Raw genomic sequence first — 26,125 nt, 5'->3', positions numbered from 1 at the left:
ACCATATCATCATACTACATCACAATCATTTTAACGCTATGTTGATATCCAAGATAAATCATTATCAACTCCCAGCTACTTATGCATGGCATGGGAAACTATAATCTCTAATTGTCATTGCAAACATGTTTAATCATAACGGGCTGAAGCATGGGTACCAGGTTAAACATATTTACACAAACAGAATAAGTCGAGTTCATACCAGTTTCTCTTTGCCACGGCCAGTTCATCGAATATCATCATTATTGCCTTTCACTTGCACGACCGAACAATATGAAAATAGTAATAGTGCAAGAGTGTCGTGGACTAAGCTGGAATCTGCAAATATTTCATTCAACACAAGAAGACAAGGTAAAATGTGCTCTTATTAGTTCAACAGTTATTCATATGAGAGCCACTCAACATTTTCATCGTGGTCTTCTCCTCGGTACAACTCGAATAAAAAAGGAAAAGAAATTCAGAGAAACACACTGAAATATTTTTGGAGTTTTTGGTTTTCTTGAACAGGCAAATAAAAAGCAAAAACGAGAAAAACTATTTACACGGGAAAGCTCCCAACAAGCAAGTGAAGAACAAGTAAATTACTACAACTAATTTTTTTTGGTTTTTCTAAAGTTTTTCAAACACACAAGAAGAAAGAAAGAAAATAAATGAAGGCATGGATGATACAATGAAAAAGTGTGAACACCGACAAATAGAATGATATGTGAACCATGAATGTAATGTCGGTGAGAACACGTACTCCCCCAAGCTTGGGCTTTTGGCCTAAGTTGGTAATCAATCAGTAGCCTGGAGGGTAGTAGTCAGCGTGGTAGCTCACAGAGGCTCTCGGTGCGGATGCATCGGCACGCCGTGCCGCCACCACTATTGTGTTATGAGCTCGGGCTTCGCTCTCAAGAACAAAATATCTTCCCTTGCTGTTATAATCAAAAAGAGCAGGCGCAGGCAAATATGTGTCCACAACAGATGATTGGTTAAACATCAGATTATAAGTGAAGTCATGAATCTTTCCTTTAAGGATTTTATGCTCTTTTAAAGCATCAAAATCTAAATACCGAGTGCGTAAGATAGGATCGAAGGGTAAAGGTGAAACACCCAGCCCTCGTGCTAAACGCGTGGCATAAATTCCACCATAGAACTAGCCACTGTTAGCGTTATGCTGAAGTCTACGTGCAACAATCGCTCCAAGGTTATAATGCCTTTCACCAGTGAGAGCGGTGTGAATGAGGCTCAAGTCTGGCGCACAAAGTATGCTACAGTCATGCTTGCCTACTATGCATTTCCCGTTAAATAATGCAAAGTACTGAATTGCGGGAAAGTGAATGCTCTTTATTCTTCCTTGTCTCACTCCCCTATTTTCACTATAACAAAGGCTAGTCAAGAAAGACTCAAACTCAGCCATTGATGGCTCATCAAGTGAACCCCAAAATGGAAGTTTGCAATGGTAAGCAAAATTCTCTAGTGGAATAGTAAATGGATTATCATAAAGCATAAACGACACCCTAGACTCACGTGGAAAATATTTAAATCCTTTGACAAATGATTCAGTGAGAAGTTGGTGTTGTTCACACTATCTGAAAGGTAGGGACCGAGACCGGCATTGTGAACATATTTCTCAAATTCCTCCTTAATGCCCACCCGCATCATATACTCATCGCAAGGCCATAAGCATGTTTTGGTAGCGGCACATCGTGTGGAAGTTTCACTTGATTCAACATAAGATCGGCGGGCAGAACTATCACTAGAAGATGCCCCCGAGGATCGTCTCCTCGAAGAACTCCTCCCAAATAGGTTCATCATGTCCGCGTAAAATTTTCTGAAAATAAAAATTTTTGGGGTGACAAAAATTTTTCAACAAAACTTTATAAAATTGACAGCAACTACTCATAGAAATACATAGAGGCCATAGCAAGCATTCAAACTACTTAGAACACTAAGAATTCAACATGCAAGCACATCTACAGCAGCACCAAGAGTAGCTAATTATTCAAAGTATAAACCACTAAAACAAAAACTAATTGGACAAATGGTGGAGTCACATACCAAGCAACAATCCCCCAAAATAGTTTCGTAAACGGAGCTTCGAGCAAAGATATCAAAATCCGCAGGTTTGAGCTCAAGAACACGGGAGAGAGAGCAATGGGGATTTTTGTCTGGAGGTAAGTGATGATGTGGGATGAAGAGGCAAGTGAGGGGGCCCACGTGGGGACCACAACCCACCAGGGCGCGCCTGGGGGTCCTGTCGTGCCAGGTGGGTTGTGCCCACCTGGTGCAACTCCCTCTGGTATTATTTGCACCAAAAATTCATAAATATTCAAAAAAAATCATGTTCAATTTTCAGGGCATTCTAAGAATTTTTATTTTTGGGTCATTTTTTATTGCATGGGAAATTCAGAAAACAGACAAAACATGGCATTTATTTTATTTAACTAATAAAAACAGAAAACAAAAAGTAGGGATAGAAAGTAGTGCTTACTAAATTCATCAACTTCATACCGCTCAAAAATGATTCATTAATAAGGTTGATCAGGTCTTATTAACAACCACTTTCGATTAGCATGAAACCGAAGAACTTTCGTAAATCACTAAGTTACCTCAATGGGGATATGAATGTCCCCAACAATAAGCATTTCATATTTCTTTTTGACAGCAGGTAGAGGTATTTGAAAACTTCCAATAGTGATTGTCGGAGATTTTTCAATAACATTAATACCATTCACTTGGAATTGTTTCTTCGGAAAGTGCACCGTATGCTCATTACCATTGATATGAAAAGTGACCTTGCTTTCATTGTAATCAATAACAGCCCCTGCAGTATTCAAGAAGGGTCTACCAAGGATAATCGACATGTTGTCGTCCTCGGGCATCTCAAGTATAACAAAGTCAGTCAAAATAGTAACATTAGCAACAACAACGAGCACATCCTCATAGATATCGATAGGTATGGCAGTTGATTTGTCAGCCATTTGTAAAGATATTTCAGTAGGTGTGTGTTTATTCAAATCAAGTCTTTTGTATAAAGAGAAAGGCATAACACTAACACCAGCTCCTAAATCACACAAAGCAGTTTTCAAATAATTCTTTTTGATAGATCAAGGTATAGTTGGTATTCCCGGATCTCCAAGTTTTTTAGGCACTCCATCTTTGAAAGTATAATTAGCAAGCATAGTGGAGATTCAGCTTCTGGTATTTTTCTCTTATTTGTGATGATGTCTTTCATATACTTTGCATAAGGAGGCTTTTTCAAGATATCAGTCAAGCGAGTACGCAAAAAGACTGGCCTCAGCATTTTAGCAAAGCGTTCAAATTCTTCATCATCATTCTTTTTAGTTGACTTGGGTGGAAAAGGCATAGGTTTTTGAACCCACGGTTCTCTTTCTTTAACGTGTTTTCTAGGAATGAACTCTCTTTTATCATATCTTTTATTCTTAGGTTGTGGGTTATCAAGATCAACAGGTGGTTTTATTTCAACATTATTGTCTGGTTCTTTATTATTATTTGGTTGAGCATCTTCATGAACATCAACATTATATTTTTCATTATCACTAGGTGAGTGTTCATTACCAGATTGAGTTTCAGCATCGGAGATAGAAGTTTCATTTTCATTATCAGGGTTTTTTTCTATTTCAGGTTCACTAGAAGTGTGCAAAGTCCTATCATTTTTCATCTTCTTTTTCTTTATAGAAGGACTAGGTGCACTAGTGTTATTTCTTTGTGAATCTTTTTCAATCTTTTTGGGTGTCCCTCAGGATAAAGTGGTTCCTGAGTCATTTTACCTCCTCTAGTTGGAACCCGTCGTAGCAGAGATGGCTCCTCCCACCCCCACCCCCTCCCTCTCCCTCTCCCTCTCAACCATCACCACCACCACCAACATCGTCGGAGATCTACCTCTCCCACGGCGATCATGATCTATGGGCTGGCATCATGGATGGTTTACTCCATTGGGATTTTAACCCCGGCCTCAAGGTCGAGGACCAGGTTCGTAGGCGCTTCAAAACTACAGTGCACTTCTCTCCATCCTCTACCTCCAAGGAATTCTTCTTGGTGGCCACCTTTTCCTCAGCTTCCTTCCCCCTCTCATGTGTTTCGGTTGGATTGGCTTTGCAATGTTGTATTGGGGGTCTTGCTTCTGGTTTCAATGTGACCCATATTGGTGCCAAGAACTTTCGTTTCTCGGTGGCCTCGAACAAAGTGGGACATTTTATCTATGCCCTAAGGGATAGAATTTGGCCAGACTTTGTCTGCCATTTTGGGTTATTTAAACAGCCATGGATTGCTCCCTATGATGGGTCTGATAGATGGAGCACGTCACATAAAATCATCGAGCTACGGTCTCGTGATCCTAAAGCCATTCGCTCCAACCTGGGTTTCCTTGAGAAAAGTGCTTCTAAGGATTTTTCTTCTAGCAGGGAATTGGCGAAATTTGGTTTCTCTAAGCAGATTTCTACAGACTTGATGAGCTCTTTTGAAGATGATGTTGGCCACATTTCGGATGATTGCCATGATCCTTGCTCCGATGAACCTCCGGCCAATGCAACGGTGCAGTTTGGTAGTTTGGAAGTTCCTTTCTCCGCGGTGAGCAGTAATTTCCTTTCCAAAAGTTTTATTGGAAAGGAACGCAGAGAGAGTAATTGGAGGGACATTCCTTGTGCTGTTTTGGAGCGTATCTTGGATCTGCGGCAGGCTCATTATGAGGAGACACACATCCAGCAAATCTACTATTTATCTGACTTGCCATCTTTGGAGGTTATCCACATTCTTCTGGGTCGGTGCTCTAGGTGCTGGTCTCTGAACCATAAGGTGGGTCACTGTAATGCCAAGTTCTGTGACTCTTGTCATAATTTTGAGCGAGCGTGTTTCTGCCTGACATTACCCCACGACCAGCCCACCATGGCCTGCACCATATGCAACAACCCGGCCCACCGTCGGGCATCTTGCCCAGGACTCCTATGCTGCACACGTTGCTCGTTCCTGGGCCATGATCCACTTCACTGCTCAGATCAATTTTGCCTCCGTTTATTTTGGCACAAGAAGAAGCTGGAGCGGCAGCATATCCCCACCACAAATCCTAGGCGCAGGACACGTAAGCGGAATCCACACTTCCCAAAAATTCAACAGATTTGGCGACCGAAAAAGAAACCAGTATCTGGGGCCCTTCCCCCGAATGCCATTGGCTTGACGACTCCGCTACCGACCCCTCGTCACTTCCCTATTCTGCCACCCCAGTTGACCAACGAGGAGCAAGGAAATCTTCTTCCTTGCTCTGCAACAGCGACCGCGGTCGAGCTCTCCACCACCATGGCCAACTTCCCGGTCCGCCCCTTCCAGTTCGTGCCGATGGGTGCCCAGATCGAGCGTGGGCCGGACAATCGCCTAGCGCGCAATATGATCATTGTTGATGACCCGCCACTCAGCCATGAAAGGTACGCTTTGGTCACTGCTTCCCCTCCGGTTCCTGATCATCAGAAGCAGATGGTGTTGAATGAAGTAGTCCGCATCATGACTGAGGATTTTCACCTAGAGGTGCCTGATGCTTTTGTGTATCCCATTGGGGTTGGCATGGTTGCATTTGCGGATGTAGCGCTCAGGGATCAGTTTATTCAGGAAAGCCCACACCAGTTAGATCCGCTGGATGATGAGATGACATTTTCTTTTGTGCCACATGATGAAGGAGAAAATATGCGGCAGTGCCCCTTTCAGTATGTTGCCTGGGTTCTGTTTCTAGCTTTCCCAATGGACTATCAGACGGATCATTACATTAACAAGGCTGTTTCTTGCTTTGGGAGATTAGATCTTTGGAACAGGCCGGGCAGAATAAGGAGAGGATTCTAGTCCGAGTTCTTATTAGTAACATTGCACAGGTGCCGCATAGTCTGGTTGTCAAGCGTATTGGCACCTTGCCGGGCATGGGCAGATCCTGGTCGGTTCCGGTGTATGTCCTCAATGGTAGACATGTTCTCCCTGAGCTGGTTGGCAATGAGGAGGAGGCTCCTCCAATGAATGCACCCCCCATCCATATGAACTGCCTTATCTGACAGCAGAGCAGCAGTGGATGCTTGATCACCAGCAGATGATGCAACAGCAGATCGATGCAGCGTGGGAACAGCAAGCTCCTCTTCAACAGCAAATGCAAAATGACGGCTAGGGGGCTTGGCCTGTGGTACCCACGCCATACAGAGGATTTAGCTTCAGAACCTTGTTTCAATACACTGGCCCCTCGCTTATGGATGGAGTGGAGCAGGACAGTAACATCTCTGATGATCCACAGGATGAATGGTCTGTCTATTCTGAGATTGAGGAAGCTGCAGATGCTCTGATCAATGGCAGACAAGTCCCTGGAGCCCACTTCGTTCGTGCTATGGGCACCTCTCACACGATGAGGGTGAGAACTGAGGATGATCTTTCTTTTCTGCAATTTCTCTGGGCAGATTCACCTGCTGCATTGAGGGGCCCGAAGATTGCTCTGCTTCAACACTGTGCCATGGGTGCCTACCGATAAACCCTCTCACTTTCTGTATTCCTGTAACTCAGGCGGTCAACAGAGGGAGGTGTGCTATGAGCAGTGCCCTTGGCGGCAGCCTGACAGTATGCTTCCACATGCCAGTCATCATCCCGTTGGATATCTGGGCTAGGTATGCGACACAGCTCTCTCCTGTATCTGCTAGCAATGACTTGGTGTCGGTAGCCTCTATTGAAACTCCTGATTCTTTAGTGCCTATGTTATCTGCTGCTAAGCCAACCAATCAGTATCTTCAGAAGATGGTCGCGGCGGAAAAGGGCCCCATTGACACCGCACCTCTGCGCCGCAGCTCTCGCTCCACGAAATATGATGGCTTCAGAATCCCCCAGGTCACTGACATGAAGAGGGGACAGTCCAGGGTCAAGCAGAGGGGCGCACCCTCTGTTGTCTGTTCTTCCAAAGCAACACCTCCATGCACCAACCTGCTGATCAACGTCTCTTCCGCGACAGATGACCAGGTGCCTCCCCCGACTCCTATCCATCAGCTTCAGTTTGTTGGCACTACTCTTTGTGGGATTCCACCTGAGGATCTAAGCTCCTAGAAGCTCCTAGAGGGCGATCAAGGGGAGGAAGACCAACAGCTGCACTAGTGAGATGTCGCAGAATAAGCAATGGAACATTCTCTGCTGGAACATGCGCGGGATCAACTCTGAAACGAAGCAGTTGGCGATTCGTAATGCTATCGATATTAGTGGGTGTTCAGTGGTTTGTTTACGAGAGACTAAGCGCGCCTCTTTTGATGCTTCGTTTGTTAAGAAGTTTTGTCCAAAAAAAATTGATATGTTCGAATTTGTGCCTTTTGTTGGGAATTCTGGTGGTCTTATTACTGTGGGGATGAGCTCGGTATTCACTGGTGTTCCAATTTTCTCTGAATCCTTTGCGCTCGGCGTCAGGCTCACTTCAACGCAGTCTAACGATTCATGGACGTTAGTTAATATTTATGGACCATGTGTCGATCCTAATAGGATGATTTTTACCACTTGGTTGTTTGACCTTGATATCCCTAACAGTGAAGATTGGCTCATTCTCGGCGATTTTAATTTTATTCGTGCGCCGGACAACCGTAACAGAGGAGGGGGAGACGCAAATGATATGTTACTCTTTAATGAGTTCATCCGTCGGCAATCCCTGGTTGAGTTACCAATCAAGGGGCGTTCGTTCACCTGGAGTAACATGCAATCGGATCCGTTGCTTGAGCAACTCGATTGGCACTTTACCTCCATTAATTGGGCCGCGAAGTACCCCAACATTGTTGTTATGCCTCTGGGTAAACCCACGTCCGATCACGTCCCTTGTTATGTCAGCATACAATCCAAAATACCCAAGTCCAAAATCTTTCGTTTTGAAGATTACTGGATCAAACAACCTGGGTTTTTTGATGTGGTTCAATGGTCGTGGGCCAAATGCTGCTATGCCCCAAACGCAGCCGCGGTGCTGTGCAAGAAGCTTAAAACCCTGCGCTATGATCTCAAGCAGTGGAGTAGGAAAATCTCCAAGCTTTCGATGCTCATCGATAATTATAACAAGACCCTCTTAGAGATTGACGGCCTAGAGGAGAGGAGAAGACTGTCTGCCCCTGAGACCAACTTCAGAGTTATCCTGAAACAACATCTTCTTTATCTGTTGGACTGCCAGAAAGCTTATTGGAAGAAGCGCTGCATGGTTAGATACTTCAAATTTGGAGACGGCAACATGAAATTCTTTCACAGAGTGGCCACTGAACGGTACCGTAGAAACAGTATCGCATCTCTCAGACTACCTGACAACTCGATCATTCATGATCACGTGGGTAAGGAGGTTGTGCTCTTTCAGGCGTTTAAGGAAAGACTAGGGTGTTCCAACCAGACCAACATGAAATTTGACTTGCCTCGGATCATCAAAAGGTTAGAAGGACTTCAAGCTCTATCTGCTCCTTTCACCCACGAGGAAATTGACAAGGTGGTCAAAGAGATGCCGGCCGATCGTGCTCCAGGCCCAGATGGTTTTAGTGGTAGTTTCATCAAGTCGTGCTGGCAGATCATTAAGGATGATTTCTATCAGCTTTGCTCTGAGTTTCATGCAGGTACTTTGGATCTTGAGAGCCTAAACACGGGATTTATCACTCTTATCCCTAAAATCCAATCGCCAGAAACAGCTAATGATTATTGACCAATTACTCTGTTGAACTATTGCCTCAAGATCCTGACCAAGCTCCTCGCTAACCGTTTACAATGAGTCATCCTCAAGATTATCCATCGAAATCAATATGGGTTTCTGAAAGGCCGATCGATCCAAGACGGTGTTGCTTGGGCGTACGAATTCATTCATCAGTGTCAAGCCTCAGGGCGTGAGATCGCGATCTTGAAGCTGGATTTCGCTAAAGCTTTTGACACGATTGAACATGCCCCGATGATGGAAATTATGAAGTGCATGGGATTTGATGATCGGTGGCTTGGGTGGATCAAATGCTTGTTTTCGATGGCCAAGTCTTCGGTTCTACTCAATGGAACCCCAGGCAGGCAGTTCTTCTGCTTGCGTGGCGTGCGGCAAGGAGACCCACTGTCTTCTCTTATTTTTGTGCTCGCAGCCGATCTGTTGCAAGCTGCGATCAACGACGCTTACAGAGCAGGGATCTCCAGCTGCCCATGCCTGCCCGAGAGGGTGATTACCCTGTGATCCAGTACGCCGACGACACAATCCTTGTGATGCCCGCTGATGAGACCCAAGCCGAAACCATCAAATCCATCCTACAAGACTACGCGTCGTCAGTGGGGTTGCGAATTAATTTCCAAAAATCAACTCTTATTACAGTCAACACCGCCGCAGACACCACCTCGCGTCTGGCGCAGGTTTTTGGATGCTCCATCGGGGCCATGCCGTTTACATATCTAGGGTTGCCCATGGGAACGGCCAGGCCGACGGTCGCAGACCTCATGCCGGTGGTATCGTCTGTTGAGCGCAAACTCTCTACGGCAGCCTCTCTGCTTGACCTTGGTTCGAAGCTCACCCTGGTGAACTCGGTGATTACCTCTCTTGCGATCTATGTGATGTGTTCCATCAGACTCCCGCCGAAAATACTGGATCATCTAGATAAACTGCGGCGATATTGTCTCTGGGCAAAGAACACGAATGATGGCTTGAAAGCAGTCTCCCTGGCAGCCTGGGATTTAGTTTGCAGGCCCAAGCACAAAGGCGGACTCGGGGTGCTTGATCTGAAGATCCAAAACCAGGGCCTGCTGCTTAAGCAACTGCACAAATTTTATAACCACAGGGACATTCCGTGGGTTGATCTTGTTTGGAACACATACTATGACGGCTTAGTCCCGCATGCCTCGGGTTCCTGTGGGTCATTCTGGTGGAAGGATGTCATGAACCTGGCGCCTACCTACAGAGCTGTCACTTCGGTCAAGGTGGGAGATGGGGGCTCAACCTTGTTTTGGAATGATGCCTGGCATGGTGATACACTGGCTGATAGTCACCCCGTCTCTTCTCCTTCGCTAAACATGAAGACATATCTGTCAAAATGCTCCTGACGTCGCCTACACTCGGACAAAACTTCTACTTGCCGCTTTCGGTTCAGGCTAGAGATGAGCTTGATGTTCTGCAAACCTCCTTGGCTTCGTTGGAGCTCACGGAGGTGAATGATGCCTGGCATACGGTTTGGGGATCGGACGAGCTCGCCTCCAGTAAGTTCTATCTGCACTATTTTCGGGACATGGAAGCGGATGATGTGTTTAAATGGATCTGGAAAGCAAAATGCACCAACAAATGGAAGGTTTTTGCGTGGCTGCTTCTTGCGGATAGGCCGAACACCCGGGGGCTGCTCAAGAGGAAACACATGAAGCTGAGAGATGATAACTATGCATGCCTGCTATGCCACCACCCACCCGAGGAAACTGTGGAACATCTATTCTTCCATTGTGAATTCAGCAAAGCATGTTGGGGGAAGCTGGGGATCGCATGGCCAATACATGGCAACCGGGTGCAACTTCTGCATGCAGCTAAGAATACGTGGATCGGGCCAATGTTCATGGATGTCTTTATCGTAGCCTCTTGGAGCATATGGAAGGAACGTAACAATATGCTGTTTAGAAGTGTGGCGCTGACCATTGATGGGTGGAGCCAGAGATTCAAAGGGGACTTTGGCATGATGAGACACAGGATCAAAGAGGCCTTAGTGCCCTTTGTTGACCAGATTGTTGCTCTGCTCTAGCTTTACAACCTTATACCTTTGATGTATAGGGATACTCTAACTCCTCCTGTCTCTATGTAATCTATTCCCCATGTAATCTGGTGTCTTGAGATGTAATACAAAGTCAGTGGGGGGTTGCCCTCACTGTCCCAAGCTTTCAAAAAAAAGTCATGCATATTATGATTCATTTCATCAAGCAATTCTCTTTGTGATTTAGCAACTTGTAATAACTGGGTTTGAACCATAGAAGCATGTTTTCCAACACGTCTAACATCATTTGATATTCTAAATAACAAGTCACTCAAGCGAGCACTCATATCAGAATTATATTCCAATTGTTTCATAACATTTGCATTGAAGTGATCTTGCTTTCTAATATAGTTTTCAAACTCATAAAGGCATTGGCTAGGATGCATATTGTGAGGATTGTCATTATCATTGAACTTCATAAGAGAATTTACCTCTACCACCTTAGGCAGTGGTGGTGTATTAAGCCCATGTATTTCTTCAATAGGAGGTAAAATTTTAACATCCTCAGCTTTAATACCTTTTTCCTCCATAGATTTATTTTCCTCTTGCATATCTTCAGGACTGAGATATAATATACCCCTCTTCTTCAGAGTGGGTTTAGCTGGTGGTTCAGGAAGAGTCCAATCATCATAATTTTTCAATATATTATTCAATAATTCTTCAGCTTGTCCAACAGTTCGTTCCCTGAAAACACAACCAGCACAACTATCTAGGAAGTCCCTAGAAGCATCGGTTAGTCCATTATAGAAGATATCAAGTATTTCATTTTTCTTAAGAGGATGGTCAGGCAAAGCATTAAGTAACTGGCAAAGCCTCCCCCAAGCTTGTGGGAGACTCTCTTCTTTAGTTTGCACAAAGTTAAATATTTCCTGCAAGGCAGCTTGTTTCTTATGAGCAGGGAAATATTTTTCAGAGAAGTAATAAATCATATCCTGGGGACTACGCACACAACCAGGAGCAAGAGTATTGTACCAAGCTTTAGCATCACCCTTTAATGAGAAAGGAAATAATTAGAGAATAAAGTAGTAGCGAGTCTTCTCATCATGAGTAAAAAGGGTGGCTATATCATTCAACTTAGTAAGATGTGCCACAACAGTTTTAGTTTCATAACCATGGAAAGGATCAGATTCAACCAAAGTAATTAACTCTGGGTCGACACAGAATTCATAATCCTTATCATCCATAAAGATAGGTGAAGTAGCAAACTTAGGATCACATTTCATTCTAGCATTCAGAGATTTTTCTTTATACTTGCATAGTAATTTCTCTAGATCATCTCTATCCTTACAAGCAAGAATATCTCTAGTTGTCTCCTCATTCATAACATAACCTTCCGGTACCTTAGGCAATTCATATCTAGGAAGGCTAGTTCTAGCAGGTATTTCAAGAGTTGCAGTTTCAAACTCATCATCAGATTCAACAACATCATGTTGTATTACTCTAGCAATTTGTTCATCAAGAAATTCACCAAGTGGCACATCATCATTATCAAGCAAGGTACTAGCATCATCATAAGCATCATTCATAGTAGAAGTAGCATCATCAATAACCTGCGACATGTTAGAATTAATAGCATGTGGTGGTGTTGCAAGTTTACTCAAAACAGAAGGTGAATCTAAAGCAGAACTGGATGGCAGTTCCTTACCTCCCCTCGTCTTTGAGGGAAATATCTTAGTCTTTGGATCCTTCAAATTCTTCATAGTGATAAATTGATAATAATACCAAGTGACTCAACAAATATAGCTATGCTCCCCGGCAACGGCGCCAAAAAAGGTCTTGATAACTCACAAGTATAGGGGATCGCAACAGTTTTGGAGGGTAGAGTATTCAACCCAAATTTATAGATTCGACACAAGGGGAGCCAAAGAATATTTGAAGGCATTAGCAGCTGAGTTGTCAATTCAACCACACCTGGAGATTAATTATCTACAGCAGGTAATCAGTAGCACAGTAATATGATAGTTTTGATAGTAGTAACAGTAGCAACGGTAACAGTAACAGTGATAGCAGTAATTTTGTAGCAAGTGTAACAGTGATGACAACATTAGTAACTTAGCAGAAACAATATAGGATAAATTCGTAGGCATTGGATCGGTGACTCGTTGGATGATATTCATCATGTGACAGTTATAACCTAGGGCTATACGGCACTAGCTCCAGTTCATCGATATAATGTAGGCATGTACTCCCTCCATTCCTTTATGTAAGGTTTATTATTTCCGGCACGGTGACCAAGGCACATAATTATACACATGTTAGGATGAAATTAACCTTGGCAAAATCATTGATTAACGACAACTAAATCATTGGGCAAGGAAAGTAAGAGACAAACACAATCATGAAAGAGATACTTTCCTTTTTTCTCTTTATAAGAAAAGATGCATGCAATCAGGGGAGAGATACTCTCCTTTTTTTGAAGGGCTAACGATGGAATTACGAGGAATTAGAAGAAATGCACCTTACATTGTGGAATTTTATCAAAAAACAAATACACCTTATATAAAGGAATGGAGGGAGTATTCCGTAAATAGTCATGCGTGCTTTATTAAAAGAGCTTGCATGGCATCTTTTGTCCTACCCTCCCGTGGCAGCGGGGTCCATATTGGAAACTAAGGGATATTAAGGCCTCCTTTTAATAGAGAACCGGAACAAAGCATTAACACATAGTGAATACATGAACTCCTCAAACTACGGTCATCACCAAGAGTGGGCCCGGTTGTTGTCACTCCGGGGTTGTCGGATCATAACCGTAGTAGGTGAATATAACTTGGAAGATCGGATCTAAAACATGGACATAATGATGAATTCATAAACGGTTTAGATCTGAGTTCATGGCACCCAGGCCCAAAGTGACAAGCATTAAGCATAGCAAAGTCATAGCAACATCAATCTAAGAACATAGTGGATACTAGGGATCAGGCCCTAACAAAGCTAACACTACTAGGGAAAACCCTAGTAGTAGCGCGGGTTTAATACACACTAGTAGCGTGGGCTGCCGCGCTACTAATAAGGCGCTACAGCTATTACTTAGCAGTAGCACGTGCGACACGCACTACTGCTAAGGCACATAGCCGCAGCGCTTGTTCTAGCCCGCGCTGCTGCTAATCTAGCTAGTAGCAGCGTGTTTACTATCCATCGCTACTAGTGTTCTTTTTTCATTTTTTTATTTTTAGTGTATTTATACACCGTTATACAAATTTTGGTACAATACCAATTATGAGGTTTATATCATTATGTCCATAACAGTGTGTCAAATGAAGGTGGATTAGGTTCAAGTGGAGGCAATATGTGGTGCATGTCAAAAGTATACTACTAATCCAAACTTGATCTAGTTTGGACTAGTAGTACTTTCGATGTGCACCACATGTTGCCTCCACTTGAATCTAATCCGCCAGCAGAAGATATTTAATCATCATCATAGTCATTACCACCAACAGTATTTATTTAATCATCATAGTCATAGTGTAGCACATCATCATCTTCAAACTCATTCTAGCTAGCTAATCACCACCAACACTAGCTGCGGTAGCTATCTAATCACCACCAACACTAGCTATTTAATCATCATAGTCATAGTGTAGCACATCATCATCTTCAAACTCATTTATAGCTAGCTAATCACTCCTGCTGCTCTCTCTTAGGTAAAATAACATAAAACATGTGTAGCACTCCTCCTTCATCAAATTGGAGCATGCAGATGAACCTGTCTCCTAATCGTGGGCTGCGCTTCTAATTGCTGCCCCCTAGTACTTGATACGTCCATTTTGCATCATGCTTTTATATTGATATTTATTGCATTATGGGTTGTTATTACACATTATGTCACAATACTTATGCCTATTCTCTCTTATTTTACAAGGTTTACATAAGGAGGGAGAATGCCGACAGCGGGAATTCTGGGCTGGAAAAGTAGCAAATATTAGAGACCTATTCTGAAGACTCCAAAAGTCCTAAAACTCCACGAAAGTTGTTTTTGGAAATAATAAAAAATACTGAGCGGAAGAAATACCAGAGGGGGCCCACACCCTGGCCACGAGGGTGGGGGCGCGCCCTACCCCCCTGGGCGCACCCCCCTGCCTCATGGGCCCCCTGTTGGCCCTCTGGTGCCCATCTTCTGCTATATGAAGTCTTTCGTCCGAAGAAAAATCATAAGGAAGCTTTCGGGACGAGACTCCGCCGCCACGAGGCGGAACCTTGGCGGAACCAATCTAGGGCTCCTGTAGAGCTGTTCTGCCGGGGACACTTCCCTCCGGGAGGGGGAAATCATCACCATCGTCATCACCAACGCTGCTCTCATCGGTAGAGGGCCAATCTCCATCAACATCTTCACCAGCACCATCTCCTCTCAAACCCTAGTTCATCTCTTGTATCCAATTCTTGTCTCTAAGTCTGGGATTGGTACATGTAGGTTGCTAGTAGTGTTGATTACTCCTTGTAGTTGATGCTAGTTGGTTTATTTGGTGGAAGATCATATGTTCAGATCCTATATGCATATTAATACTCCCCTGATTATGAACATGAATATGCTTTGTGAGTAGTTACGTTTGTTCCCGATGACATGGGAGAAATCTCGCTATTAGTAGTCATGTGAATTTGGTATTCGTTCGATATTTTGATGAGATGTATGTTGTCTCTCCTCTAGTGGTGTTATGTGAACGTCGACTACATGACACTTCACCATTGTTTGGGCCTAGAGGAAGGCATTGGGAAGTAATAAGTAGATGATGGGTTGCTAGAGTGATAGAAGCTTAAACCCTAGTTTATGCGTTGCTTCGTAAGGGGCTGATTTGGATCCATATGTTTCACGCTATGGTTAGGTTTACCTTAATACTTCTTTTGTAGTTGCGGATGCTTGCAATAGGAGTTAATCATAAGTGGGATGCTTGTCCAAGTAAGTACATGTAGCGACCAGACCTCAAATGGTCTGTGCTGCTGTGCACCAGTGTCATCCCTGGATCAGTAATGCTGACACGCACAGTACAAATGGAGGATTTATAACAGAGTAGCAATCACACACTTTTTACATCGAATAACTCCGAAGAGTTTAAGTATGATAAATATGGCTTAAGGCCATCTAATAACGATAACAGCGGAAGACTTGGAAGTTAAGTGAGTCCATCAACTCCAGCGGCATCACTGAGTATAGGACCACGACCTAAGGCACCTTACTCGTCGTCTGAAAAGTCTGCAACATGAAACGTTGCAGCCCGAAAACGGGTCAGCACATAGAATATGCTGGCAATGTAACACATAGAGAATAATGAACAATGAAAATGCTATACTACATGCATATATGGCTGGTGGAAAGCTCTATGGTTACAGTTTTGCGAAAAGCCAATTTTATCCTACTTCAAAGGAATAAATTTTATTTAACTATCATGGTGGTTGTGAAACATTGAGATGGTTGACAGCATCTCAATCCCAATTAAAAAGTCATCAATAACCCAACAAAATTAATTAGAAGTAGCATAGTGTTGAGATTCACATGATAATCCAAGTACTAGATACTCAAGTTGTCCGTAACCGGGGACACGGCTAACCATGATTAGTTTATACACTCTGCAGAGGTTTGTGCACTTTTCCCCACAAGACTTGATCTCCTCCATTGGATTACTCGCACTACATGGTGTTTGAGTAACGGATGACCAAGACACAGTCTTTCAGAAGTGTTTGCACCTTACGTATGGGTAGACCGTTACACCTACTTTCCCCTACATCTGCTAGTCTACCACTGTAAGAGTTCACACAACTTAGTCAACTATGCTAGAGCCCATAATAGCTTGCGGCTGCACACGGAAGTTTCTAGCATGAATAATCTCATGATCCCTTTGAACCTGGGTGGCGGTCCAAAAGAAAAACAGGCAATCCTGGAATACCCAGGTACCTCATTCCACCCAGATGTGAGTTTAAGTTGCCACCTTAAGTAAACCATTAATTAACAATCTCACATCTGTCATGAATTTCACTCAAACCCAATCCACGTCTACGAGCATAGCATGGCGATAATAAAAGCAACGTAGAAGTAACTCCCAAGGGTTTGATAAAAGAACAGGTAATAGGTTCTACCTCAACTACTTCCCAATACCCACAATTTAATTAGATCCTAATCATGCAAGTGTTTGAGGAAAACAGATCTAATGCAATAAAAACTGGGTATGAACGGGATATGATCAAAGTGTTACTTGCCTTGCTGATGATCCGCAAAACCTAGCGATTCGAAGTAACAAGCGGCACACTCCGGGTACTCTATCGCAAACAAACAAGCATACAATCAGTACTCATCTAATGCACAGGTAAAACTCGAATGAAAGATCCAACCAGAAAGTTCAACTTAAGAACTCCGGTTTGCAAAAAGAATCAACTCGAAAGAAGCAACGAAAGTCAAACGGCGAAAGAAAGAAACTTCGTTTGCTCATCTGGATCTAGGTCAAATTTTACTGTAGCAAAAACTTGTTTGAGTAGGTTAAGCGGAAAGAGAATTTCGAGACGAAACTCTAGGCGCTTGAATCACCTGATTCCGATAAACGAGCGAGATGTTAAACAGAATCGAAGATTCGATCAGAAATCGAATCTGAGAAAATAACGAGAAAATCCGACGAAAAAAAAGAAAAAAACGGACGAACGGTTAAATAACGGACGTTCGTTAACAGGGAAAAACCGACGAACGCGTTCGTTAAAACGAACGGTTCGGTGAACGCTCGTAAAATAATAAAACCGAAAAAAACCGATCTAGGTTTTTTTTTAAAACAAAGGGGTTTTTTTTAAACAAAAACCGGCAAAGTCAACGGCGGCGGGCAGTACCCTCGTCGGGCTCCGGCGGGGCTCCGGGCTCGGGGCTCGGGCGCGGGGCTCGGGGGGGGGACGCGAGGGGGCGGCGGCTCCCGGCGGCGGCGGCGGGGCGTGTTGCGGGCGGCGGCGATGAGGGGCTCCGGCGGCGGCGGTGGTGAGAGAAAGAGAGGGGGGCTATTTAAGGAGGGGGTGTCCGGCGGCTTGGGGGAGGGGGCAACCCGAGGCGGCGGCGGTCCCGTGTCCGGGACGGACTCCGGCGGCGGCAATCCCGTGCGGGAAGAGGAGAGGAGCGAGGCGGGCCGTCGGCTGGGCCTTTGGCCTAGTCGGCGCGCGGGCGTTTTTTTTTAAAGTTCTGCGGAAAATATTGCGTAGAAAAATAAATAAAAATCAGAAAAATATGAAATAAATTTTCCCCGTCTATTTAGAAAACCTAGAATAGGGTGAACATTTTTATAAATTAAAATAAATATTTTGAAAACATGCAATATTTTTAATGCAATAAAAATTGCAAATAAAATCCAAATAATGATTTTAACATTTTTCCTCCAGTATTTCAATTGTTTTGGAGAAGTCATATTTTCTCCTCTCGTTTATTTTAAATTGGAATATCTTTCCAGAGAGAAAAATAATTAAAACGACAATCCTCGTTTTATTATTTGATGAAAATCAAATATGAAAATTCGAGAAAATCCCCAACTCTCTCCGAGGGTCCTTGAGTTGCTTAAGATTTATCGAGGATTTGACAAAATGCAACAAAACATGATATGCAATGATGATCTATGTATAACATACCAAATTGAAAATTTGGGATGTTACAAACCTACCCCCCTTAAGATGAATCTCGCCCTCGAGATTCGGGTTGGCTAGAAACAGGTGGGAGTGGTCTTTCCGTAGATGTTCCTCTCGCTCCCAGGTGGCCTCATCTTCAGTGTGGTGACTCCACTGAACTTTGCAAAACTTGATAACCTTGCTGCGGGTAACTCGGCTGGCATACTCGAGAATCTTAACTGGTTTCTCCTCATAAGTCAAATCACTTTCCAGCTGAATCGCTTCCAGCGGCACAGTATCTCTCAGTGGTATCTCAGCCATCTCTGCGTGGCACTTCTTCAACTGCGAAACGTGAAATACATCATGAACTCCAGACAATCCTTCGGGCAATTCCAGCTTGTAAGCAACTTCTCCCATACGTTCCAACACTCTGTATGGTCCGATAAAACGGGGCGCTAACTTTCCTTTAACTCCAAAGCGCTTCACCCCTCAAAGTGGTGATACTCGAAGATACACTCGGTCTCCGACTTCGTGAACTGTCTCCTTTCGTTTAGAATCAGCACAACTCTTCTGTCTGGACTGGGCTACCTTGAGCCTATCGCGAATCAACCTCACTTTCTGTTCAGACTCCTTAATCAGATCTGGTCCAAACCACTGACGGTCTCCAACTTCGTCCCATAACAACGGTGTTCTACACCTCCTTCCGTACAAGGCTTCGAAAGGGGCCATCTTCAAACTGGTTTGATAACTGTTGTTATAAGAAAATTCCGCATATGGCAAGTTGTCGTCCCAACTAGATCCATAATCTAGTGCACAAGCTCTCAACATGTCCTCCAAAATCTGGTTGACTCTCTCGGTCTGTCCATATGTCTGCGGGTGAAATGCTGTACTAAATTCCAGCCTAGTTCCCAATGTTTCATGTAACTGCTTCCAAAACTTCGAGGTAAATTGGGTCCCTCTGTCTGATACAATGGTCCTCGGAACTCCATGCAAACATACGATTCTGGTCATGTATATCTTTGCCAACTTAGCACTGGTGTAAGTGGTCTTTACTGGAATGAAATGAGCCACTTTCGTCAAACGGTCGACTACAACCCATATCGAGTCATAGCCTGAACGAGTCCTGGGTAATCCTGTGATAAAATCCATGCCTATTTTATCCCACTTCCATTCGGGTATCGGCAATGGCTGTAGCAATCCTGCTGGCTTCTGATGCTCTGCCTTCACTCTCTGACATACATCACAAACTGCTACAAACTCCGCAATATCCTTCTTCATTCTGGTCCACCAGAAAGTATTCTTCAAATCCAAATACATATTGGTATTCCCTGGGTGAATCGAGTACGGTGAATCATGGGCTTCCTGCAAAATCAACTTCCTGATTTCCGGATCATTTGGCACGTATATGCGGTCCTCGAACCATAAGGTATCGTGCTCATCCTCACGAAATCCCTTGGCTTTTCCTTTGCTCATCTTCTCCCTTATCTCTTCAATCTCCTTGTCTGTCTTCTGAGCTTCTCTGATCCTTTCCATCAAGGTAGACTGAATCTCCAATGTCGCTAAATCGCCTCTTGGGACTATCTCCAAACATAGCTCGCGAAGGTCCTCGGCTAACTCCTGAGGTAACTCTCCTGTCATGATGGTGTTGACATGACTCTTGCGGCTCAACGCGTCTGCTACTACGTTAGCCTTTCCAGGGTGATAATGCAACCTCATATCATAATCTTTGATGAGCTCCAACCATCTCCTCTGTCTGAGATTTAACTCCTTCTGCGTGAAAATATACTTCAAACTCTTGTGATCCGTGTACACCTCACAATGGTTTCCGATGAGAAAATGTCTCCACGTTTACAATGCATGAACCACGGCTGCTAATTCCAAGTCGTGCGTAGCATAATTCTTCTCATGGGGTTTAAGTTGTCGTGAAGCATACGACACAACTTTTCCTTCCTGCATAAGCACTGCTCCAAGTCCTCGACGAGAAGCGTCGCAATAAACTTCATAATCCTTGCGTTGATCTGGCAAAATCAACACTGGTGATGTAACCAATTGTTTCTTCAACTCTTGGAAACTAGCTTCACACTCCTCAGTCCAATTGAACTTGGTGTCCTTCTTTAATAGCTCAGTCATAGGCTTAGCAATCTTTGAAAAATTCTCGATGAATCTCCGGTAGTATCCTGCAAGTCCAAGAAAACTCCGGATTTCTCCAACTGTCGTGGGTGATTCCCAACTTGTCACTGTGTCAACCTTGGTAGGGTCTACTACTATTCCTTCTCCAGAAATAACATGTCCAAGGAATCCAACTTCCTTCAACCAAAACTCACATTTGCTGAACTTGGCATATAACTGATGTTCTCTGAGCTTCTCGAGTACCAATCGTAAATGCTCCTCATGCTCTTCCTCATCCTTGGAAAAGATTAAAATATCATCAATGAACACCACGATGAACTTATCCAAAAACTCCATAAACACTTTGTTCATCAGGTTCATGAAATAATCCATATCTGGTGGTAAATGCCGTCTTAGGTATATCTTGCTCTCGAATCTTTAACTGATGGTATCCTGATCGTAGATCGATCTTGGAAAATACTTTAGCTCCTTGTAAGCGGTCAAACAAATCATTGATCATCGGCAGTGGGTACTTGTTTTTGATGGTCACTTCATTCAATCCTCGGTAATCGACAACCATCCTTAGCGATCCATCTTTCTTCTCCACTAGAGGTACTGGTGATCCCCAAGGTGACGAACTTGGGCGAATATAGCCTTTATCCAGTAACTCCTTAATCTGCTTCTTAATTTCCTCCAAATCCTTAGCGGGCATCCTGTACGGTCTCTTAGATATTGGCCCTGTGCCTGGCAAAAGTTCAATCAAGAACTCAATGTCTCTATCCGGTGGCATGCCTGGCAACTCTTCTGGAAATACATCCGGATAATCTTTCACCACTGGTACTTCCTCCTGTACAACTCCTGATAAGGAATTTACTTGAGTCCTTTTTGGTATATGCCGGGATACATACTTGATCCTTTTTCCTTCCGGGGTGGTAAGCAAAATCGTCTTGCTGGCACAATCGATGTTTCCTCCATACAACGATAGCCAATCCATTCCCAAAATCACGTCCAGACCTTGTGATTCCAAAACAATGAGGTCTGAGGGGAAAACATGCCTACCAATGGCCAAGGGTATCTGAAAACATCCTTGGGTGGCCATATACTCTGCTCCTGGCGAGGTTACTAACATAGGGTTTCTGAGAACTTTTGTGGACATCTTAAACTTATTCACGAATCTCCATTCATACATATCAAGGGGATTCAGTCTCAAGAAACGGGCTAAGTGATCAACAGGTGGTGGTGGCGGTGGGTTGTTGTTGTTGTTGTTGTTGCCTTGGTTCTGCACTAACACTTGCATCAGGGCATTCTGTTGCTGAATCAACTGGGTGATCTCTGGTGGAAAAACAAATCCGGTGTCGCGTCTCGGAGGCATCTGATAGGTTTAGAAAAGATGAGAGTTAAGAATAGAATGAGGTCTAGAGAGAAAAACACTACCCATATTCTCATGAGACAAATTCAATCAATATCACTCAATCAATTCAAACAAGGCAAAGCAATCGATCTAACTAGCGTTACAAAGTGCTTGAACTATACTATTAAATGGGGGAAAACTACTACTGATATGGTGGTCTACTAGAAATTCTGATCCGTTGAAGACTCCATGATGTCTGCTCCAGCTTCATCAATCCATTCGTCTTCACTTGGTTCCGAGTCAGTGTCGTCGATGATGATGTAGTTATCCGGACATGTGCATTCGTCGACTTCTGCTTTTGGCACTGGATTTCCCACGAATGCTCCAACCTTATTCTCCAGGTCGTCAATCTTCCCTACTAGTGCGTTGATTTCCTCCAAATAATCTTCGCGGGTAGCCTTGAGTTCTTCTTGGAGTTCCTTGATCTTCGTGAATGCCTTCTTCAGTTCTTCCTTGTCCGTGCACATCTGATTCTCCTGGCGTCGAATATGTTGGTTCTGCTCCTGGATGAAAGCTGCAATTGATCCATCCTTCTTGGTCTTGATCATCTCCCATTGCGCGTCTCGGCGTCCACAAATTTGGTAAATTGTATCCTTAAGCTCCTGGTGATAGACTTCTCCAATGCATCCCATGGCGATGTGTGCGGCCATGCTCTTCCCTAGACTCCAAGTTGGTGCTTCGAAAACCAATCTTATGGCACTAAACATCCTTCCTGGAATGATAACTTGAATCTTCCAGCTCTCCTCTTCATGTAATGTGGCGTTGTAGGTTCCGGTGATGCTTGGTATTCCTATGTTCAAGTACTTGGTGACTTCCTTCAAGTGTCGACCAAACGGCGTGTCTTCATCTGGTTGCATGAACTTGTTCCTTGCATTCGCCATTCCTAAAAGAGTAGAAAGTGGAGAGGGGTCAGAAATGAGACGAGAGAAGCTTTCTAGGGCTTAAGCTTAGTGGTCGTGTCCTAGAGTCAGCGTGTGCTCTGATACCAACTTTGTAGCGACCAGACCTCAAATGGTCTGTGCTGCTGTGCACCAGTGTCATCCCTAGATCAGTAATGCTGACACGCACAGTACAAATGGAGGATTTATAACAGAGTAGCAATCACACACTTTTTACATCGAATAACTCCGAAGAGTTTAAGTATGATAAATATGGCTTAAGGCCATCTAATAACGATAACAGCGGAAGACTTGGAAGTTAAGTGAGTCCATCAACTCCAGCGGCATCACTGAGTATAGGACCACGACCTAAGGCACCTTACTCGTCGTCTGAAAAGTCTGCAACATGAAACGTTGCAGCCCGAAAACGGGTCAGCACATAGAATATGCTGGCAATGTAACACATAGAGAATAATGAACAATGAAAATGCTATACTACATGCATATATGGCTGGTGGAAAGCTCTATGGTTACAGTTTTGCGAAAAGCCAATTTTATCCTACTTCAAAGGAATAAATTTTATTTAACTATCATGGTGGTTGTGAAACATTGAGATGGTTGACAGCATCTCAATCCCAATTAAAAATTCATCAATAACCCAACAAAATTAATTAGAAGTAGCATAGTGTTGAGATTCACATGATAATCCAAGTACTAGATACTCAAGTTGTCCGTAACCGGGGACACGGCTAACCATGATTAGTTTATACACTCTGCAGAGGTTTGTGCACTTTTCCCCACAAGACTTGATCTCCTCCGTTGGATTACTCGCACTACATGGTGTTTGAGTAACGGATGACCAAGACACAGTCTTTCAGAAGTGTTTGCACCTTACGTATGGGTAGACCGTTACACCTACTTTCCCCTACATCTGCTAGTCTACCACTGTAAGAGTTCACACAACTTAGTCAACTATGCTAGAGCCCATAATAGCTTGCGGCTGCACACGGAAGTTTCTAGCATGAATAATCTCATGATCCCTTTGAACCTGGGTGGCGGTCCAAAAGAAAAACAGGCAATCCTGGAATACCCAGGTACCTCATTCCACCCAGATGTGAGTTTAAGTTGCCACCTTAAGTAAACCATTAATTAACAATCTCACATCTGTCATGAATTTCACTCAAACCCAATCCACGTCTACGAGCATAGCATGGCGATAATAAAAGCAACGTAGAAGTAACTCCCAAGGGTTTGATAAAAGAACAGGTAATAGGTTCTACCTCAACTACTTCCCAATACCCACAATTTAATTAGATCCTAATCATGCAAGTGTTTGAGGAAAACAGATCTAATGCAATAAAAACTGGGTATGAACGGGATATGATCAAAGTGTTACTTGCCTTGCTGATGATCCGCAAAACCTAGCGATTCGAAGTAACAAGCGGCACACTCCGGGTACTCTATCGCAAACAAACAAGCATACAATCAGTACTCATCTAATGCACAGGTAAAACTCGAATGAAAGATCCAACCAGAAAGTTCAACTTAAGAACTCCGGTTTGCAAAAAGAATCAACTCGAAAGAAGCAACGAAAGTCAAACGGCGAAAGAAAGAAACTTCGTTTGCTCATCTGGATCTAGGTCAAATTTTACTTTAGCAAAAACTTGTTTGAGTAGGTTAAACGGAAAGAGAATTTCGAGACGAAACTCTAGGCGCTTGAATCACCTGATTCCGATAAACGAGCGAGAAGTTAAACAGAATCGAAGATTCGATCAGAAATCGAATCTGAGAAAATAACGAGAAAATCCGACGAAAAAAAGAAAAAAAACGGACGTTCGTTAACATAGAAAAACCGGCGAATGCGTTCGTTAAAACGAACGGTTCGGTGAACGCTCGTAAAATAATAAAACCGAAAAAAAACCGATCTAGGGTTTTTTTTTTAAAACGAAGGGGTTTTTTTTAAAAACTAAAACCGGCAAAGTCAACGGCGGCGGGCAGTACCACGTCGGGCTCCGGCGAGGGGCTCCGGCGGGGCTCGTGGCTCGGGCGCGGGGCTCGGGGGGGGGGGGGCGAGGGGGCGGCGCTGGCCACGGCGGCGGCGGCGAGGCGTGTTGCGGGCGGCGGCGATGAGGGGCTCCGGCGGCGGCGGTGGTGAGAGAAAGAGAGGGGGGCTATTTAAGGAGGGGGGTCCGGCGGCTTGGGGGAGGGGGCAACCCGAGGCGGCGGCGGTCCCGTGTCCGGGACGGACTCCGGCGGCGGCGATCCCGTGCGGGAAGAGGAGAGGCGCGAGGCGGGCCGTCGGCTGGGCCTTTGGCCTAGTCGGCGCGCGAGCGTTTTTTTTTAAGTTTCGCGGAAAATATTGCGTAGAAAAATAAATAAAAATCAGAAAAATGTGAAATAAATTTTCCCCGTCTACTCAGAAAATCTAGAATAGGGTGAACATTTTTATAAATTAAAATAAATATTTTGAGAACATGCAGTATTTTTAATGCAATAAAAATTGCAAATAAAATCCAAATAAATTCCAAATAATGATTTTAACATTTTTCCTCTAGTATTTCAATTGTTTTGGAGAAGTCATATTTTCTCCTCTCGTTTATTTTAAATTGAAATATCTTTCCGGAGAGAAAAATAATTAAAACCACAATCCTCGTTTTATTATTTGATGAAAATCAAATATGAAAATTCGAGAAAATCCCCAACTCTCTCCGAGGGTCCTTGAGTTGCTTAGGATTGATCGAGGATTTGACAAAATGCAACAAAACATGATATGCAATGATGATCTATGTATAACATACCAAATTGAAAATTTGGGATGTTACAGTACAGCACCCAAGCACCGGTCCACCCACATATCAAATTATCAAAGTACTGAACGCGAATCATATGAACGTGATGAAAACTAGCTTGACGATAATTCCCCTGTGTCCTCGGGAGCGCTTTTCTCTATATAAGAGTTTGTCCAGGCTTGTCCTTTGCTACAAAAAGGATTGGGCCACCTTGCTGCACCTTGTTTACTTTTGTTACTTGTTACCTGTTACAAATTACCTTATCACAAAACTATCTATTACCTATAATTTCAGTGCTTGCAGAGAATACCTTGCTAAAAACCGCTTATCATTTCCTTCTACTCCTCGTTGGGTTCGACACTCTTACTTATCGAAAGGACTATGATAGATCCCCTATACTTGTGGGTCATCAAGACTCTTTTCTGGCGCCGTTGCCGGGGAGTGAAGCGCCTTTGGTAGGTGGAATTTGGTAAGGAAAAAATTTATATAGTGTGCTGAAATTTACTGTCACTTGTTACTATGGAAAGTAATCCTCTAAGGGGCTTGTTCGGGGTATCTTCACCCCACCAGTAGAGCAAAGAGTTGCTCCTCAATTTACTGAACCTACTGAAAATGAAAATGTCTACTTTGAAATTCCTTCGGGTATGGTAGAAAAACTGC

Source organism: Triticum aestivum, chromosome 2D (assembly GCF_018294505.1).
Source record: "Triticum aestivum cultivar Chinese Spring chromosome 2D, IWGSC CS RefSeq v2.1, whole genome shotgun sequence".
Taxonomy (NCBI): Eukaryota; Viridiplantae; Streptophyta; class Magnoliopsida; order Poales; family Poaceae; genus Triticum; species Triticum aestivum.
Note: the sequence above shows the minus strand (reverse complement) of the source record.